The sequence below is a fragment of the Mustela erminea genome, chromosome 14 (assembly GCF_009829155.1).
Source record: "Mustela erminea isolate mMusErm1 chromosome 14, mMusErm1.Pri, whole genome shotgun sequence".
Classification (NCBI taxonomy): domain Eukaryota; kingdom Metazoa; phylum Chordata; class Mammalia; order Carnivora; family Mustelidae; genus Mustela; species Mustela erminea.
The window spans coordinates 41229300-41242595 of record NC_045627.1 but is presented as its reverse complement, the minus strand read 5'-3'; the positions used below and the strand labels follow the sequence as shown (position 1 = coordinate 41242595).

Here is a 13296-nt window from a genome sequence, read left to right as displayed (position 1 = left end):
TGAATGAGCTCTGCTGGGCATCGGAACATAACGCTGCTACACGCACAGAGCAAGACACTGGCCCTCAGGTTAGGCAACTTGCGTACATGGGCCACACAGCTGTCACATTTGCAGAGACCTGGGCAAACCCAGATCTACCTAACGTGAGCCCCAGCAGAGGCTGCCTTTCCTGGCTTTTACCTCAGGGAGAGTTGCCCTCTGACAGGGAGCTGGTGCACACGGTCATCTTCAGAAGGAGGAGACTGGGACGCCCAATGAAGAAAAGGAAAAATAGGGGACACCTGGGTGGCTCAGTGGGTTAAGCCTCTGCCTTCAGCTCAGGTCATGATCTCAGGGTCCTAAGATCAAGCCCCACATCAGGCTCTCTGCTCAGCAGGAAGCCTGCTTCCCTATCTCTCTCTGCCTGCCTCTCTGTCTGCTTGTGATCTCTCACTCTCTGTCAAATAAATAAATAAAATCTTTAAAAAAAAAAAAAAGAAAGAAAGTAAAGGAAAGGAAAAATAAAGGTGAAAAGATGAGGGAGAAATAAAAATTGGGAGAGAAACACAGTGACATATATATTTTTCTCTCTGTCCCAGCTAAAGAATAGGAATATCTTTGGGGCTTTGTTCATACCCCACCATAGGGCACACATCCCATAACACGGCGATGAACTACCCCGGTACAGATGAACACCAGCAGCAAGCGTACGAACCCCAGTCAGCCCCAAACCATGGACGTTTCCCTGATAACTCAAGTAGCTTCCCTGCGAATGCACTCCATGACACACACACAGTGCGCTGCATGAACAGGACAAGAGGATGGGAGACAGATACACAGACAGACCGATCATATGGTACCAGTGACCACATACAGATGGCAGCTTATGGTGGAGAGAGGGGGAAGGAAGGGGAGATGTGGAGAGAATCGATCTTGCAATTTCTTCTATCATTTCACAGCGTTATTTCATAATGAATAGCATGTTCATAAGTCAAAAATGACTTGCAAAGGAAAGAAAAGGCCAACTTAGAGTCAAAACAGACTCAAGAAAAGTTAAATAATAATACAGCAGGTGAAAGGCATTTTAAGAGAGTTAACACAAGAGTGGCCTCAAGGCAGCCCATGATTAATTCCCAAAGAATATCCCAGAGGCAAGAACAGTGTGTTGCTCTTCACAAAGCTCCTCCAGAGTCACCATCTCCTCTGACCTTCCTAGGAGATGGGGGAAGATGCTTCCTCTGGATGTTCTTGTCTTCTAGCAAAGATGGACGCCCAGTGAAGTGCACTTGCCCAAGGTCACAGTCTTTGGTCTGGTAACCTTCTCTCGCAGGGGAGCCCAAGGTTCAGACAGAGACACAAAGTGGCATGAGGGTTTGTGGAGCCAACAGGAGATGGCATGTGGCTTCAAGAACTGTGCACCATGGAGGACAAGGGAATCCGTGTGGTGACTCAGGGAGATGGAACAGAGTGATGGAAGCTGGGAAAGAACAAGACACGCTTGTGAGGCAGCAGGACTGGCTTGGCTGAAGCAGAGGGTATAGACAAAGGAATAGGAGGAAAGAAGTCCAGAAAAAAGAGACAGAGTAAGGTAGAGAATGCGAAGCTCGGGAAGACGGCATTTGGTTCTCTCAGCCAGTGGGAGCCAGTGAATGGGACACGGAGAAGAAAACTTGCATGATAATAGCAGTGTCCTGGAGGGAAGAAATTACTTAATTAGAGGGTAGATATAATGCCACCACTTACCATAGAAGGAGATACTCAAACACACTGAATTGGCCAAATTTTCCTGGTAAGAGGAAGACACAAGCTGCCAACTTGCTCTGAGATCAGGTACTCTTAACCAATCATCTGTTAACTAATCCAGGCTCACTCGTTCTACTTACGGGTTATGACAGGGAGAACCAGGACAGCCTTCCCCATGTGCCCATATGCTGCCACCCTGGCCTTCCCGGACTACTCCACGCTGCACGGTTCATCCAGAACTGTCCAAGATCAGGATCTTACCTGAATGCTTCTCAATACTGGAATGCACATGCTTCGGAGGGGACACCACTCCTCTGATAAAATGACCCAAGCCAAGGCTCTAATGGCTGTCGAAGCCAGGAGTGTGTCTTCCACACGTACGTTCTTCTCCCGGGCACTCTCAGTGCCTTAACCCAGCCATTGCTGGATGCTGGGGCAGGCCTGGGTCATCCCCGCCCCCACTCTCACTGTCTGTTCAGTAGATCCCAGATAGGGCCCAAGTATCTGCATTTTTTCAATGACCAGAGGACTCTGATGCTCTGACACAGGTGAAACCACTGAAACCCCAGAGAACAGAAGTACACTCCAGAAGGGCAGACACCCTGGCAGAGAAAATAAGCAGGTATACTCTAGCCTTTCTAGAGGTCTTCAAATGAAATGAAATGTAAGAGGGGCGCTTCAGAGTCCCAGCGCCATGTCCCAGACACTCAGGTTTCCTCAATGTCTAAAATCATGCTGTAAGGTTATCAGATTCTTATATATACAGCTATCTTCATGAATAGCCCATTAAATCAGAAATTGAAATCAGACACAACCACACTAAAATTAACTTTGCTCTATTCATCAGAGAAGAATTAAACACAGTAAAAATGCTGAAGAATATGTTTAAACTTTTAAGATAATCTATGTGTATGTGTACACACACAAGCACACACACACACACACAATGCGTGAATTATTTAATTCAGAGACCCTGATCATCACGCCTGGAGGGTCACAACTTCCGGTCATCTGAGTACCATACTATAATTTTAGCCCTACCTCTACAATAGATATTACAGACTGTAGTTCTTCTTCTAATTGACTCATTTTTTTCTGCTAATTCAGAAATTAAAATATGAATGTTATAATATAGTCATAAATAGATAGCCAATATTATTTAACATAAATACAAGTCCATTGTAATCATAAATACTTATTGAAATTTTAGAAGTCCATTCCATGAACCACCTAAAATTATCTCCTGTACCACCCACAATCCAACACTTTGAGAAACACCGATCTAGAACCAACCATCTCATTTGACAGAAAGAAGAACTGGCATTCAGAGATCAAGTAATCTAACTGAAGTTAGAAAGCTCCTACGTAGAAAAAGCATAACCCTTTTCTCCCCATCCCTAACTCGTTTTTCCTATACTATGAATATTCAACTAATGCATTGGTAGCAAATCACTGCCATATTTTCATTAGAATAAGTACCTGAAGTACTTCTATTCAGCAATATTTAAGGTTCATAGTTCAAACATTTTAGGAAGTAACTAATGGGTCTTCTTCTTTTAAAAAAAATCTGTCATACAAATTTTTCATTAATTCTTAGGCTTCCCCTTGTACCAATAATTTGCTACTTTTACAGCACATTCCATAAAATCAGACTTAAAATCTCACTTGTGTGCTCTTTGAGGTTGGCCCTCATGTTTTAAAAAATGCTATGCATATTTTTAAAGATACTAGTATATGAAGCAGACATCATGTCTAGGACTCAGTTACAATTTGCCATAGAGAGGCAGAACGCCAATATCTTTGGCCAGGCCTCTCCCCTCAAGCTTCAGTCTTTAGCTTGCAAAGATGAAGAAAAGGACAATAGCCACCCCCATCAACCGCTAAGATTCACCCAAGTGGACTGGGTCACATCCACTGACCATAAGCCATGGCTGCTCTTGAAGAATGTGCTACCCCCAAGACAGAGTCAAAGTTGGTAAGCACCTGACCACACCTCCCCAAGCAGCAGCCTCCCCCTCCCAGCCACCCAGCATAGATTCTCTGCTATAGGCACATTTTCGCTAGCATTCTGTATCCTCGGGTGATAAACATAGCTCATAATTCAAGAAAAAAAAAGGAAGGAAAAAGAAAACCCCACAAATGTCCACAGAACCTCCTTGTGTATTAAAGAGTGCATCATGAGTAACATAGCTATTACTCAGTGAAAACATCCCAATTCTGCATCCCATGCTATGTTTTCAGATAAATGAAAACAACACAGGCACCGAAGAAGCACTGAGAGTTGGGGCTGAGGTCCCCACCACCACCACCACTGACTTCTAGGGACAGAAGAGGCAGCTACATTGGGGTAGGAGTGGCGGTGAGGAGGAAGACAGGAGAGGAGGGACATTCTAGGAGACAGAATGAGGAAGGAGAAAAAAAGTACTAGGGTTTCTTTCTTCCCTTTCCTTCCCCCTGGTCTGTGGCATGAAAAAACAATGGCTTCTCTGAGGCACAGCGCAGACAAGGCAGCTCTGAAAACTAATGGCCGTGATTAATGACAATGGGCTGGAGGAGAGTAGGGACACAGCCGCCACATACATCATGCCTTCCCGTCAGTCTCTGCTCCTCCCTGCCCCTCTTTCCCCTACCCGCAAGACATTATAAAAACGTCTTATCTGCTCCGGACGCCTATTTTAAAGCTGAAATCGAAGCTATCCCCCCACCCCGAAGAAAAACAAAGAGCAAGCAAGAACGGCCAAAAACGAATGGCACTAGAGGGGGTAAGAGAGGAAAGAGCGAGAGAGAAAGCGAGAGGGAGAGAGACAAAGAGGGGATAGGGTGAACAAGAAAACGGCATGTAAAATAACTCTAAGATATTCCAGGGGAAAATGTGCAGGCTGTAATCATTCAAGATTTCAGCAACTTGACTCCTCACATGCTGAAGCCACATTTTCAAGGTCTTATCTGCCATATGGTTCCCTGTTTGGATGATTTATTAGGTGTAGAAAGCACACTGATAAATTTTACTGCATTTCCCTGAATAGGCAACCTATGGTGTCAATAACAAAGCTCAGGCGACTTTAATGAAAACTGCAAGCACCAAAGGGTAACCATTTATTTATGAGTCGCTATAGTATTACTAGGACAAAATTTATCTTCCCTTCTCACGCACTCTGTAGAAACCAAATCTGGTCAAAGTAACAGAGATCACATCCATATGTCAGTGGTTTGCTAACATCTCTCCTGCAAGAAACACTGGCGGTTGCTCCGGAGAAATTGTTTGGGGCTTTCAAGTGACCCATTTTGCATAGGAAGTCTTCTCTTTAGGAAAAAACAAGGTGAAACCTGAAGAACTCTGCCAACACTATAGCCTTAGCCATCGCACTTAAAGGCAACTGTGGAACCCTCTTATTTTTCTTGACCCAGAAAATGGGACAGCTGCCCCAGGGGTAGGGAGGGGAAACGAGAGGGTGGTGTACAGATGAGGAACAGAGAGATTTAGAGATAGAGTCCAATCCCCACATATTCTAAATTTCCCAGTCCATATAACATCATGCCCCTCTCTCCACTCTGGGTCTTAGGACACCAGTCATGACCTAAGTCAACATCTGCATTCTTCACTCATTGCATGGTTCCCTGTCCCTCACTGCCCCCAAATGCCTCTGCTCTTGGCTAGTGGCTATCTGCAAGTCTGATGTATGTGTTATTTTTGTAACAGAGGAACAATCCAACTTTTTAAAACTCTGAAGGCAGCAGAAACGAATGACCAAATTCAGCAGGGAAAAAAAATTACAGAGGAAGGGAGGGGAAAGCCAGATAGCGTTCCCTTGATGTTCAATCCTGAGCCACAGTTAACGGCTGCAACAAAACATTTGGCCAGATCTTCAAGTCTACAGTGTTCCCCGCTTGGGGAACATGGCTGTCCTGAGTGAAGACAGCCTTGCCCAGGAATGTCAAAAGAAGGAAGTGTGGAGAAGCAGCCCAACCCCAACAGCGTAGGATTGCGGGATGCTCTTAGTGCCGCAAACCAATGAAGGCAAAGTGGAAAGTCCAAGCCAGGGCTCTGACCTGAGCAAATCCCAGTCTCCACTTCTTCTGCCCCGAAGCTAACGCTCTGAAAAATTCCTCCACTAGGTGATTTCACCCGGGTTTGCTTCTTTTCATACTTTTTTAATATTATGCAGCTCTTTCCTTGTTCTGCGTCCATACACCCTCCAATACATCCACAGTGAGAGGGCATGAAAATTCCTTCTTATTTCTCAACCATGCTAAGGCCCCTCTTGACACCCACCACTTCAAAACAACAACAAAACAACAACATACATAAATAACCCAACTCTTTGTACATCGCAACAAAAATAATCAACATTTTAGAGAGAAGTCTTCTTCGCATCACACAGAATAAACAATCAGAAGTCTTCTTAATCAGTTCAATTACTGCCATCTCTGCTTTTAAAATCTCCTCAGTAAAATGGCATCAATTAAAGTTTAATGCCTTATAAAATATCATCCGAGTATTACAGCAGAATTAGGAGGAAATAGGTGCTGCTTGGGCTCTGGCCATATTTTTAGAGTTTCTCAACCAGAGAGATTTACAAGAATATCCATTATTGCCTAGATTGCTTTCAATTCAGCCACTGCTTTATTAAAAGAGGTAGGGGCAAGGGCCCAGCACGGTTCAGAGCACACTCAACCAGCTGCTTTTTCAGTTTGCGAAATATTTCCACTAGTTTTCAGAGGCATCATCATTAGTGACACCTTCCACTTACTTTCCTACACATTTCTCCTCTTAATTTTTAACCCCCTGAGGATTTTCAAAGGAAATATGATTGACTTAAGTCATTTGCACTTCGCTCATGCCTGCTGCCTTCAGAGTACATCTGAACAAACTGTTTTTTCCTAGAAGCTCCATCAACCTTCTCTGGTGGCCTCTGAAAGCCTTCTGATTCTTAGCAAGCCCATTCTGAGCAGAACGAACAAACTTAAACTTTAAACTGGAATGTGGGAATAAGAAAACGGGACTGGAAGAATAGAAATGGGTAACAGGGAAGGCACCCTGCCAGGGGCTTCAGGGCAAAAGGAAATATCATCTCCTTTTGAAGGCCTGATGGAAGAGTTGTTCAGGCTGTTGACTGCAGAATCGTGTTTGGCCACAGAGAAAGGCGGGGACTAAAATCTGTACTATGCTCCACTTGCCAAGTTCAGGTTCGGGCCAAGGTCTGCATCTACCCAAGGAAAGGGGATGCCTTTTTCTAATTCCCCCAAAGACACCATATGGGCTAGCTGATAAAAGTCATGTTAAAAAAAAAAAAAAAAAGAGTAAATGCACAGCAAGGAAGTCATAACAAAATGAAAGACAACCTACTAAATGGGAGAAGATATTTGAAAATGATAACATCGGTAAGGAGTTGACAGCCAAAATGTATTTCAAAAACTTATACAACACCAAAAAATTTTCAATTAAAAAAATAGACAAGAAACCTCAATAGACATTTTCCCAAAGACGACATACAGATGGCCAAGAGACGTATGGAAAGATGTTCAACGTCACTAATCAGGGAAATGCAAATCAAAACCACAAGCTATTACCTCATAGCAGTTAGAACTGCTAGTATCAAAAAGACAAGAAATAACAAACCTTGGCGGGGGGATGTGGAGAAAAGGAAATTGTTGTGCTCTGTCAGTGAGAATATAAATTGGTGCAACCATTCTGGCAAAGTGTATGCAGTTTCCTCACAAAATTACAAAGACAGCTACCATATAACCCAGTAATTCCACTACTGGATATTTACCCAAAGAAAATGAAAACACCAATTCGGAAAAATACACACACCCCTATTTTTATTGAAGCATTATTTACAATAGCCAAGATATGGAAGCAACCCAAGTATTTATCCACAGATGAATGGATAAAGATGTGGTATATACATGCCATGGAATATTAGCCACAAAAATGAATGAAATCCTGCCTTTCCTGACAATATGGATGATCCTAGAAGGTCTTACACTAAGTGAAGTAAGTCTGAGAAAGAAAAATACCATAGGATTTCACTTATATGTGGAATTTTAAAAACAAATGAATAAAAACCAAAAACACAGACTCTTAAACGCAGAGAACTGGTGGTTGCCGGAGAGGAGACAGGTGAAGAGATGAGCAGAGCAAGTCCGGGGGGATGAAGAGACCTAGATTCCCAGTTAGAAGACAAATAAGTCATGGAGATGAATGTACAGCATAAGGGATATAGTCAATAATATTTTCATAATGTATGGTGACAGGTAGTGTCTATACTTTTCATGGTGAGTACTAAGTAATGTATAGAATTCAATCACATTTATGCACATGAAACTAACATCATAGGTCAACTCTACTTCAATAATTAAAAAAACAAAAACAAAAACAAAACAAAAAACAGAATAAGACCCTAGCCACAAATGACCAAATACTGTATGATTCCACTTACATGAGATGCCTAGAGTAGTCAAACTCAGAGACAGAAAGCAGGACAGGGCTTTCCTGGTGCTGGGAGGCAGGGGAACAGGGAGGTGTTACTTAGCAAGCACAGAGTTTCAGTTTGGGAAGGTGAGAAAGTTCTGGAAATGGACAGTGATAATGGTTGTACAACATTGTGAACGTACTTAGTGCCATAGAACTGGACACTTAAAACAGTGAAAATGGCCAATTTTATGTCATGTTTATCTTATCACAATAAAACAAAAAACAAAAGGAAACAAAGAAAACCCAAGTCTACCACTGCCCAGCTACACACCTCTGTGGACTCTCGGATCAAGATTCTGCTCTCAGACAGGCTTTCCGCAAGCCTGGTGCGTTGGTCCCACAACCGAGAGGGCTGTGCTCCCTGCCACAAACACCCATCCACAAGCAATCTGTTCAAAACGACCACTCCTAATGCCCCTCTTCGGCCCCCAAAGGACACCAAGGAGCCGGGCTTCTCTGGAAGGGTCCTTGCCTCCACTGTGCCAGAGCCTTCTCGCCCCGCCCTGCCTGCATCCCTTCAATCGGCTGCAGCCTGTGCTAGCTGCCTCCCCACCCCAGCCTCACCCCGCCCTGAACCCTGCAAGAACAGAGGCGTGCTTTCTCCCAAGTCCACTTCCCAACCTCCCCACCCCAGACACAGAACAGTTCATTATGTTACACACTTTAAGTTTCCACCAGTACGAGGCCAACTCAGGAAGAAGAAAAGTTCACGACTCCTATAATTTGGAATTTGTGGTAAAATTTAGCCTAAGCTGGGCCAAAGAGAGGGTTTGCTGTGAAAATTCACTATGTAAACAAGACTTGAGGGGAAAATATTCAAGCAAAGAAAGGAAATCATTCTTAAAGGCTTTAGTTCAATAATATGGTTTATGGAAAATTTATTGCCAATTATAAATACATTAAAGAAAACCTATTGGGTCAGGACTAGGAACCTTGGTCCTGCCTCTGCCATGCAAGCATGGGCCAGTCTTTAAATACCTTGTCACAGTCATGGTCTCCTCATCCATACAGATGGATGGAGAAATTCCAAGGTCACTCTGGGCACCATCAGATTAAGAAATTCACATGCTATATCTTCTGCATTTACATATGAGTGGGAGAGAACACACATGGAGTAACAAGGTCTGTTCTGGGTAGAAACAATGTGTCAGTTATTTAAAAATATTTTCTATATTTAAAAGTGGTAAGGCTGGAACTACATAATGGTGATGATGACGATGGCACAACATTGTGAATGTATTAATTGCCACTCCATCACATGCCTTGAAATGGTTAAAACGGCAAATGTTATGTGTATTTTGCCACAATCTTTAAAGAGATAAAGCCGTATTTATTTTAAAAGGCTAAGTATGTTCACCAGTTCCTAACCTGTAACTCAGTACAGTTCTTCCAAATTGCCAGGACTTTGCAGTACTAAAAATACACTACCCGTTCCAACTTGATGGGCTTTTAATGCAGGCCTGAGATCTCCTGGATATGCCATGCTTGGGCCAAGAACCAGAGACTGGGCATTCTTTCTGGCCAACAAAGTATAATGTCCTCACCTTCCACCAACTAGTGAGGACAGATCCCTGCCTACCAGTGACTTCCTTGGTAGAGAAGATGACTATTCAAACTGTTCCCACGGGAAAGCCACAGGGAATGGGCACATTGGTGCCCAGTTCCGCTCGTTGCTTACACCACGTGCTTCCCAATTACAGAACTCATCAACATCATCAGCATCAACAGTCAGGTCTTCCTACCTGGCTCATGGTGGGGCTCATTCCAATGCACCACATGTGTGTATGATGCTTAAGGCTATGTCAAAGCTTCTTATCCCAGTTTGGCAACTTTCTAAGCAAATGAAATGTTTCCATGAACTTGACAATCGAGAATTTTCTTGCAAAGGATAAAGGATAAAGAATTCTCCTAAGACATCATATTTGCTTCTTTCAGAGTTGAGTACTGGGATCAGAGACTGACAACTAAGAAGATATTTATTGGTTTTTTTTTTAAGTTATTTTTAAATTTATTTAAAACTGGAGTTGTATTTCCCCAAAACTGGAGCTTTAAGTCTCATTTAATTGCCTTTGACAAGAACCAGAGTCCTTGACACTTCACTCGTGAACAACCCTATAAATGAAGGGAGAGGGGAGGTGCTAGGATTCTAATAAAGCCCATTTTCAAGCAGTGGTCATTTACTCAGGCCTCCCCAGGGCTCATGGGTATCAATGGTTCTGGATCTATAGCACAGATGTATCTGCAAATGACATAACCTCTTCTCATGGCCTTTGAATAAGTCTACTTTGTGGAGTAAATAATGAACTATCTCTAGCAATTCAAGTCTATGAGTGTTTCTTTGGAACTTCCTCTTACCAGTACCTTGGGCTTTTTCCCTTGATTCTGACTCCACCTACCAGCATGGAGAGGGCTGACTCCAAGCCACTAGCATGATCTCAGCTGATGATTAGCGGGAGAGCAGCCCTGTTCTGCTAGGTGCTCTACAAAATTGACTGTGGCCTGTGAGCAAATGAGGGCGGGCTAAAGAGAAAATGCAAGAGGGGTGTCTCTTTGAGGGGACAGCACTGGGCAAAGGGAAGGGTCACTGCATTCAGACAAACAGCTGCTGGTATTAAAGGTCTCTGAAGACCAAGGTTTAGAATGTGGCCCTTGACCAAGAAGGCAAAGCCAGGCAGAAGCAGTAACCCTTTTCCAGGCAGAGAGGCGTCCTTTGGAAGAATCAATCAAAAGAAAGAACTCGACTCTGGTATGAAGTGCAAATATGATCTACCTCATTAGCTTTGTCCTCAAAGGACCAGGTTCCCCACTTCACAGTTACTGGTCCCCACTATCCCAGCTCCTAAATCAAGCAGCTTCCAATCTGCTATTCACAGATGAAAGACAAATTTAGGTCTTGTCAGCTCCTGGCTTTTTAACCCCTCCAGGCAACCTCTCTGTGTTTGAGTGACCACCAGAAGAAACCAGAGAGTTGGTTAAAAACAGAAATTCCTGGGCTCCTCCAAAACCCACTGAATTAGAATCTCCTGGCGTGGCCTGTGAATTTACATTTTTAAAAAAGCTCCTTGGATGGTTCCCATGCATCTAGTCTCCAGGCCAGCATGTAGGAATGAATCACTCGGGCTTTTCACCTGCTTTCTCATGAAGACTAAACACCAGTACTATCATTAACAGAACCTAAGCACAGCCGGAACTGTCCCGTTAAAACAAAAAGGTGTTCACCCGTACTACTTCAGTGGCTGTTTAGAGATGACTTAATATGAAGAAAAAGAAGGCTAGAGATCCAGCAAGATAGTGTTTTAAAAACAAAAACAGAAGGTACAAGGAACAAACTAGAGCATCACAAAATTATCACTTGCATCAAGAGAAAAATGTATTTCAATATAAAGACATTCTAAGAAATAGAGTTATGTAAGATGACTTCCCATCTGTATTAGCTTTGATACATAATTAAGACAAAAAATCTCCTGAGGGAAAAAATATCATGTAGGTCAGTTTTGTTCATTCAAATCTAACAGATGGGAAATCAGCAGATATCTTAACAGGTGTTTATGTTCCTGTGTCATATAGCAGGCAGGCCATTGTCCCTAACGTTAGAACGATCTATAGAAACAGTTAAAATTCTTAAGAGGAAAGTTTTGAAATGTCTTCATCACTTTGAAGGTAGATATTTCTGTGAAATTTTCCAATATTGAGTCAAATATTTTTAACTAGTCATTAAAAAGTGCCCTAAAGAATCTCTACTGTAGACTTTGATATCTAATTGAAATTACTGTATAAATTTGGAAGCTACAAAATCAATTTTCCATAAAATGTAATTTGGGCTTCACTAATCCAAACTGGCCTTCTTCCTAATTAGGTTGAATTCATGGGGTTTTAGTGTAAAGCCCTGCCAAATCAAATATAAATAACTTGGAACTTTGTGCTATTTTGGATTATCATACCATCCCTTCCTTCCATTAGCAGGGATGACCAGAGGTTGCTAATACAATAAATATTTAATGGATGGCAACACTGTCCCTTGGCCCCAGAAAGAGATGCAGACATAAACATCCCTTTCAGATCTATTTGTAACCCCACTTTCTGCCCTCTCTCTCTTGCTCATGGCTAATACTCAATTTTCCCAGTACAAAGAGAAATGCCAATTGACTCACTCAATCCAAAGGTAAACAGAAAGGAAGAAGAAAGGAAAGAGAAAAACATTGCTGCGGCTTTGGGAGAAGCAGCGGCTGTGCCAGGAGACCAGCACCTTCTCCAAACGTCCCCACAGTCCCTGTACCATGGGAAATCCAAAGCAACAGTGGTAATCCACTGGTGGGGCATAGAGAGTCTGAACTACCATGAGCTAACAGGGAGAACTGAAGAAGACTGGGCTGGGCCCCTTCTTAACAAGAAGCTAGGAGTCAGTGAAAAAATGGAACTTCACATCTAAAAACAGCTATTTTTTTTCCTTTTCTGATTTTAAAACTTTCACTGCACCTTTGTTTTAAAGGCACTTCAGGAGTTCTGACATTTCTTTTTCCACGTCTGAATCAATGGAGAGGAAATTAAACCACACGGCAAGAAGGTTGACGTCACCTCCTCACACACTTAGCCCAGACAAACGCATGCATGAACACACAGACGTGTGGCCTCAGTTTTGTTCCGTTTGAGAGAGGGGGTCACCAGCGCTGAAGCCTTCCTATCTCCTGGTTAGAACAGTCAGGTCACTGGGAAGAGACCAGTTAATTCCCACGACAGCCACCACCACCGTCCTCCTCCAACTCATCATAGAACCTCCACACAGAAGGCAGAGAGATTCAGGTTTCTGTCCCAGCTTCGCCTCCTCTCGTGCCACCTTAAACAGGTTAACTTAGTTCTGTGACTCGGTTTCTTCATCTTTAAAATGTTGCTAGTTTATTTTCATCCCAGTCATGACTATCCCATCGTCAACATTCTGGCAGAGGAAACTACGATGTGTCCACAAAGGATGCCTTGGGATAAGGTCTTGGCTGTCATTCTCAATGCAAATCCAAGTGTCCCAACAGCAGCTTCTCCTTTCCTCAACCTCCCAACTGCTGGGGAAGAAACTGTTTCAATATCTCATGGCATAAAAACCT

At 43.0% G+C, this 13296-nt stretch overlaps 1 protein-coding gene across 2 annotated transcripts in view; it reads right to left on the bottom strand.

The window, feature by feature from the left end:
- LRMDA (leucine rich melanocyte differentiation associated) overlaps positions 1-13296 on the bottom strand; it is a 1046803-nt gene that overhangs the window by 871686 nt on the left and 161821 nt on the right. The gene's annotated exons all lie outside the window — the stretch shown is intronic.